The sequence below is a fragment of the Myotis lucifugus genome, unplaced genomic scaffold, assembly GCF_000147115.1.
Source record: "Myotis lucifugus unplaced genomic scaffold, Myoluc2.0 scaffold_292, whole genome shotgun sequence".
Taxonomy (NCBI): Eukaryota; Metazoa; Chordata; class Mammalia; order Chiroptera; family Vespertilionidae; genus Myotis; species Myotis lucifugus.
The window spans coordinates 9,346-17,266 of record NW_005871340.1 but is presented as its reverse complement, the minus strand read 5'-3'; positions in this window follow the sequence as shown (position 1 = coordinate 17,266).

Sequence of the window (7,921 nt, the reverse complement as noted above, 5' to 3'; positions counted from 1 at the left end):
CAAGCACTCGGGCCTTCAGCTGTGCCGTGGAGCTGTGGGACCTCGGGCATATGGCTGCCTTCTCTGGGCCTCATTTCCTTCCTGTACCTGGAGGGCCCCGCAGCTGCTGTCTGAGGCTGTGGGCTCTGACACGCCATCATTCTAGGCTTTGGGTGGGAACCCCGGTGGGTAGGAGTTCTGTGCTCCGCCTGCCCCAACCCACCCTCAAGCTTGTTCAGTGCCTGGGACAAGAGCTCTTTGTGGAGGAGGCCAGGCCACCTGTTTCTAATCTGGTTTCTAGAAATTACGCACCAGGGCCTGGCGCACAGAACCCATTGGCTGGGGCCTCCTGGGAAGGCTCACCGCCCGGCTTTGTAAGAAAAGCCAGGGAGGCGTTTTCTGGCTCCGCCCATCTACCGAGGCTGCTGTGACTGCATCCCACGCTGCCCGCCTAAGGTGGGATCGAGGCAGCCCCACATGCCCAGGTGCGCTGAAAGCAGCAGGTTAGGTCCCACTGCAGGGCCTGTGTGGCCCTCACGTGGGCGTCTCTGTCTCTCTCATCTCGGTATGTTTGTGTTCGCGTGTGTGTGTGCACGTGCTGTGTGTGTGCGTGTGTGTGCATGTGCTCTGCGTGTGTGCTTTTATTCACACGGGCACATCAGGGCTCCCCTCCGGAAGCGTGTCCCCACTCGTGGGAGTGTGCCCTCCTCGAGCCCCCCGTTGGGACATGCAGAGGCTGGCGTGCCTGTTTGCTGCCCTCTCTGAGTCCACAGGGTCCGTCGGTGTATCTTCTACGTGCCTCTCCCTCTGCCCTCTCGTGAAGTGCCCCGGGGTCGAGTCCGGGCCAGGGGTCCTTCTGAGGGCACGAGAACCCTCCCATCTCCCGGATGATCCAGGGCCCGCGGCCCCCTTCCCCCCCACAACCGGCAGCTGAGCCAGGTCCCTTAGCAGGTCCTCTGAGGGGAGGTGACTCAGGAGCTCGGGGTCAGGGAGCAGCTCTCCTGGGGGCAAAGGGCTGGACCCCCTGCCTGGGCCGTGTCCGGGGGATGCAGGGCTGCAGGAATGGCCCCCATCCCGCCTGTTTATTCTGTAAACTACAGCCTGTAAATAACATTTAGCATTCCTATTGTAACAAAATTAATTTTTATGAAATAAATTATATTTCCTAGTCTAATAAAAAAACAAAAACAAAAAACCTCCCGGTTATAGTCTGCTGTCTTCTAGACTGTCTTCCTCTCAGCAGCTGGGAATGACCTTCCCACTTTTCCCAAAATTCCGGGGTTTCGGGGGTGAGGAGGTCACTGTCAGGATTCAGCTCCTGGAAACCATCAAGCTCAACTGCCTCCTTTTACGGAAGGGAAAGCTGGCCCAGAGAGGGACAGGGACTACCCCGTGGTCACACAGCAAGTTCAAGCCGGGGCTAGATCTCAGACCCCACCCCCACCCTCAATCAATGCTCTCCGTGCAAAGGCAGTGTGTGCAGGGGTCGGCCACTGAGCCTTCCGTGGACTGGAGATGTGCAGGAGGGACGGCAGGGGGAGCCCCAGTGCCCCGTCTGCCTGTGGAGCTCAGCTGCGCTGAGGCTGAGCCGTCAGTTCAGAGCACTGGCCTGGGACGGGAGAAGTTGTGCAGCAGAAAAGGAGTGACGAGTGGGCTGGGGCCGGTGACCGGACCCGGGGCTGCCTTGCCTGCGTGGGCGGTTACACACTGGACGGGGATACCTCAGATGGGGGCGGGGGGTGCCCTCCCACGGGGATTGTAGGCCTGAGTATTTACGAGGAGAAGTTTCCAGCAGGCGGCAGGAGAGGGTCCTGTTCTAACAAAATCGCACTGGAGCTTCATTTTCCCGCTGATGGGAGTGTCTCGAGGGGGCTTTTCTTTCTAACGTGCCCGGTTTCAGTTGGTCCCCTCTGCCCTGTGGACCCCAGGCCTCTGGGAGTGGGTCTGGCCCCAGCATGCACTGCCTGCTCTGTGATCTGTGAGCGGATTCCATTCCCTGGTCCTTGTTCATGGCAGGAGCACCCGTGGCCACCAGGGAGACACCGTGTTCACCAGCACGTCCGAGAAGTCTCGCCTGAAGCAGCCGGCTTCCTCACATAACAACACGGGGTGTCCCAGGTGCATTTGGCCATGGAACATGGAGCCCCTTGTTATGCTCTAAAGTACGTGGTACTCTGGCCCGGCCAGCTCTGACTCTGGTACCTGTGTCTGGGGTGGGCACCAGGTACCGCCTGCTGTCGCCTGGGGGTAGGAGCACCTGTGGGCTTGTCCTCTGGGGACGTAGGGCCTAGCGGGGCAGGTGAGGTGTTTGCACAGGTACACACAGCCCCACCCACTCAGACTGTCCTCACTCCCTGCTTCCCCGGCCGCCACGGTCCAGTGGGTCAGTCAGGAGGGAGGAGAGGAAGGGGACAGCGTGTGCGTCTGTCTGTGTGAAGGTAGGCATGGCCAGTAGCCTGAGGTGGGAGCAGCAGCCCAGGGAGGGGGCGGCAGAGTCAGGTGGGCCAGTAGCTCCCACAGGCAGTTGTCTGGGGTCCTCCGAGGAGTGACAGGTGCCCATCTACACCCCCTAACCCTTGGCCCCCACTAAGCACAAGGGCCCCTCCTTGTCACCTGACCCTTGGTGGGATTCAGAGTTCTGGCCTGGGAAGCAGGGGACCTGAGTTCTAGCTCTGATTCTGTGAGGGTCACTGTCCCCTCAGCCTCAGTTTCCCCGTCCACGAAGTGTGGGTCTGAGACCTGCAGCTCTGCAAGGGCCCTCTGGCTGGAGTCCTGCAATTTGGGGGGGTGCTGGTTCTAGGATGGGTGTGACAGCCCCACCCCTCAGACCCTCCTCTGTCGCAGTCCCAGAAGTAGATACAGATACAGTTAGGAGCAAAAGATGGGCTGGTTCCGATCCTGTGACCAAGCGGCTGCCCAGTGAGGTGGCAGTGCTGGCACACATATCCAGCCCGTCGGTCGGCGGCCCAGCCCGCAAACTCAGGCCACCAGCTGTTGCCCGTGAAGGGTTGCTGGGTGCGGTGGGCAGCCGGCTGCCCCCTCCTCCACTAGGGCCTTAAGAGAAAATCCATTTCAACCCACTTTAAGGTCAGACTCAGGAAAACCTCGTGCAGTCCTGTTTAACAACATTTTTTAAAACTCACCCATTTTAATGGAAAATATCATACATGCCTATGGTATTAGAACATTCAAAAGGTACAAAAGAATAGATGAGAAGTCGATTCCCTCTCCCCAGGCCTCCCCCAGAGAGGCCTCTGTTACACCTACGTATCCTCTCGGGGAGATCTATGCAGATGCAAACATATTTGTACATGTAAATATTTAAATATAATGGATTTGGCCCAAGACTCAACCCCTCGAGGTATAAACATGAAATAGTTTTATTTTTCCAATAACTGTTCGGAGCTTCATTTTGTCGGCTCTGACGCTGGCTTTCCCAGCGGATAGCCGGCTCCCTTAACGATGTCTCCACGGAGGCCTCTAACCCCGCCCTCCCTGCTGTTATTAAGACGACCTCATTTTTGTTGCTAAGGCTCAACCCATCCCTTTCGGAGCTCCGACCTCATCTTTAACTAAAGTCCTCCGCTCCCCACGCGGTCACTGGGGTGCTGTGGTGGCCTGTCTCCACGCCTACCCTGCCCCTTCTCTTCACAGACTCAGCCAACCGCTCTCACTCCCAACGCGGGACACCCTCCCTCCGCACCTCCTCCCTCCTCACTTAATGGGAAAGCTGCCATCAAACCCACCGGCACCTCCTGCACAGGCGCGGGCGGACGCCTCCCCCAAGCCCTCTTCGAGCTGGGCCTGGAGAATTCTCAAAGGGACGCTGTTCCTAACCTAATCCCGCCCCGGATACTACATTCCAGGGCAGGGGGACCTCGGGATTGGGAACTCCCGAGTCCTGGTTCTCAAAACACAAACTGGCCGGGCAGGAATGGGGCTCCTTGCTCGCTGACCAGCAACTGACTGGGCACATTGTGCGGTCACTCCGCGGCCCCAGGGCTGGGCGCACACGGCCCGCAGTCCAGGGAGGAGACAGAAACAAACGGGCAGGGGCCCAGCAGGCTTTCTAGAAGAGCCGCTCCTTTGGAGCCGTTTCCCGGAGACGTGCTTTCTCAGGTGCGCGTTCTGTGGGAGATGCTTTCCGGCAAAGGTTTGCAGCAGCCTGCTTTTAATGAACCTTCGTGCTAAGAGAAGGTGCTGATGTCCTTGCAGCAGGGATGGTCCAGGTGTGACGGCCGCTGCCTGCCACAGGTGCACTATTTGGGTGTACGCATGGGGGGGTGTGAGGGGAGAGGTGGTGTCCTCTCTGGCCCTAGCCTGGGCCATGGGGGAGTCTGGGGGCAGGCTCCAGTGAGCCCGTGCTACCCCAGCAGCCATGAGGGGCTGGCCAGCCCAGGCCACACTGTGGGTGACTTGAATCTGCTCATCCCAGTCCCTTAGCCTAGGAAGCTGCCCCCACCCAAGGAGAAGGTCTGGGACACCTGGAAATCCGGTCAATATTTAGTGATCTGCTCCCCACGTGGGCACAGCCAGGGGCAGGGTTGCTGAGTCGGGCAGCTCCCAGCAGAACAGGAAGTGAATCCATGGCTGCTTCGCCAGGACTGAGGAGCGGCTGGCCTGAGGGTCACCGACTGAGCATGAGGAGCAGGAGGCAGGAGGTCATTCCAGCGGGCCCATAGTATGTAGGCAGGTGGAGAGGGGGTGGGCATGAGGCTGCGTCCAAGGGACCACCAGGAGGTGGGCACAGCGTGATGACAGGTGTGGGGGTGAGAAAGGCCCAGTGAGGAAAGCGGGTGGGCGGGGTCAGAGGCAGTGCAGGGGCAGGCTGGGGGGCAGGGAGGGGCAGGCGCCGGGCTGGCCCCACTCCCATGGGGCGTGGCTCCCTACAAGACCACCCGCTCTAGATTCACACAGGTCTGCTCCTCAGTGGTGGCGCGGGTCAGGAAAGTCCCCAGGCCCGGCCTCAGGGCTTTGTCCATAGGCCAGGGGTCAACATCATGAGCCTGCTGGGTCATGTGAAGAGAGAAGCAGCCACGTCAACAGTTCACAGGCAAGAAATGTGCCCTCTTGGCTGTTTCGTGAGACGTAAGGCTGCCTCAGCACATTGCTCACTTCCCACTTTCGTTAGCAGCACGGGTCTGTCCTTGCGTGAAGCAGGAGGGTAAACATTCTGTTAAATGGCTTCCGCAGTTCTCCTCAGTGCCATTGGGGGGGGGGGCGATAGGGAAAAGTGGGGACTGTGGCTAACTCAGCGGTTCTCAACCTGTGGGTCGCCAACCTGTGGGTCACGACCCCTTTGGGGGTCGAACGACCCTTTCACAGGGGTCGCCTAAGACCATCGGAAAACACATATATAATTACATATTGTTTTTGTGATTAATCACTATGCTTTAATTATGTTCAATTTGTAACAATGAAAATACATCCTGCATATCAGATATTTACATTAGATTCATAACAGTAGCAAAATTACAGTTATGAAGTAGCAACGAAAATAATTTTATGGTTGGGGGTCACCACAACATGAGGAACTGTATTAAAGGGTCTCGGCATTAGGAAGGTTGAGAACCACTATGGCTAACTGGAGAGCACACGGGCCACGGGAAGGGGAAGGTCTGCACTCCTGGCTCAGTCTCGTGGTTGCCAGGCAGGAGTGAGAGCCCAGATTCACAAAGAGAAATCAGAAGTCAGGATTAGAATGTATATGTGAAATCATTCCGTGTGATTGTTGGCCTAATTCTTTTTAAACACTGCGTAGGCCAAACAAGCCCTTCCCAGTATGTGATCTGCTGGGCTGCGGGAGCTGGAAAAAGCCTTGGAGGGAGGGAGGTCAGGCTCAGAGCTGCCTGTTCCAGGGGTTCACTGGCTGTGACGGGGCCTGAGGCCCTGTTCCTCCTCCAAGACTGCCAGGGCCCCTCCGCGGGCACTGCGTTCCCTGCGTTACATCAGAGGGACAGTAGCACTTGCCCCCGATCCCCTCCTGCCTCCCTCCATGGGATGGCGGTCTTGGCGGGTCCTCTTCCCAGGGGCCTCTCTTCTGTCTGATGAAACTCAGGGCAGGACTTGGCTGCCAAGCCCTCAGGTCCCAGCAATTCCCCTCCTACCCGGTGCCCAGGGACAGATGCCCAGTGCTCACCCCAGCAAATACCGTGATTACCCAAGGGGTCACACTGGGCAGAGGCTGCCCCTTCTCAGGGGTTCCTCGGGGTCTATTGCACAGACTCATAGGATGGCAGAGGCGGGGATCCTTGGCCACCATCGAATCCATCTTCACCTGATGCCAGGATTCCCTCCACAATGACCTAGACGCTGGCATGTACAGTGTCTGTTTGAATACTTCCAGAGATGGGGGACTCACTACTTCCAACAGTAATGACAATAGCTGGCATTTACTGAGTGCTTACTTATTCTCACGGGAGGGGCTGGTTTTATTCTCTAGAATCAATAGAAATAAGTCTACGTCTTCCACTCTCTGGCAGCTTTTGAAATATTCGAAAACAGCTCTCATGGTCCACCCTGGCACCATTTCTCTTCCAGGGAAAGGCTCCCCGTTCTCACGTGGCACGGCTCAGTGTCCACGTGCCCCCTGTGCCCCTCGGGTTCCTGGCAGCCTGCCTCTGCGTCTTCCACTCCCACAGGAGGATAATGATGATGCCCGCGGCACAGCGCGTGGGAGGCATACAGCCACCAACATGTGGGAGGCGCTGAGGACAGGGGGCACTGTGGACACTGTGGGAGATGAGCCCCCACTGGACACCTCTACTTACATGCCTGTAATTCCTACATCCCATGTAATCCTTGTCCTACTATATAAGCAGCTGCAGAGCAGATTTTTGTGGCTGACCTGCTGCTGTCCCCTACTGCCCACAGTATTGGAATAAACGCACATATAGGATTCAACCCTGTCTCTGCTTCAAGGGCTCAAGTAGTGACAGTGAGCCCGGACCCACTGATTGCCCAGTCACAGCACTATCTACCTGGCTGGTTCCCACAGCTCGGGAACTAGAACCTGACGTCACCCTCAGTCCCAGCTCAGCTGCAGGTTTAAGGGGACAAGCTTTGGCTTTGAAGGAGGAATCTGGTTTGAACCCAGATTCCGTCATCTGCTAACCATGTGACCTTGAGCAAATCGCTTAAACTCCTGGGGCCTCAGATAGTCACACACAAAATGGGGATGACAAGCCTTTCTTCACAGATTTACTGTGAGAATGAAAGGAGATGGAGAGTGTCAACACAGAGAGTGATAACTATTAGTCCTTTTCCATGTTGTCAGCATCAATAGCAGCTGCAGGTGTGTCGCTGAACTTTTACTATCACCTCCCTTTTTATGAGCTTTATACATCTATTTATACAACCTGAACCTGCCTATTAGGTGAAGATGAGAAGGAGTAGCTCTTTGCATCTGCAGACCTGAGAGCACACAGCTCTTTCAAGTGTATTATGTCAGTGGCGCCTCATGTTTTTCCTTCTCATGTAGGCAGGAGGCCAGGGACTCTTGGTCCAGGGCTCCTGCCACAGCCCACACATAGCCCAGCTGCAGCCCTGCCTTCCGAACCCGCATCACCCCTGACCTTGACATACCGTGTGGCCTTCCTGCAACACCTTCACACATCCCCTCCTCGACCTCCAGACATGAGACAGGCCAGAGCAAGGTGGAAGGGGCAAGGATGCTGACTGGGGTCCCAGTTTGCTCATCTGGAGGGATGATGGGGCCTCTGCTGGGACAGGAAATGCCAGCAAAGCCAAGATTTGGGGGCAGGTCAGGAGTTCTGACTTGTCATGTTGAGTTTGAGGTGCCTTTGAGGCACCAGGGGGCAATGTCTGGGAGGCATATACAGCTCAGGGAGAGGCGGTGCTGAAGGCCTAAGTTGGGGTGTTATCAGCTCTGGGTGGGTAGTTGCAGCTGTGAGGATGAGATGAACTAGGGAGTGGGTGGGAG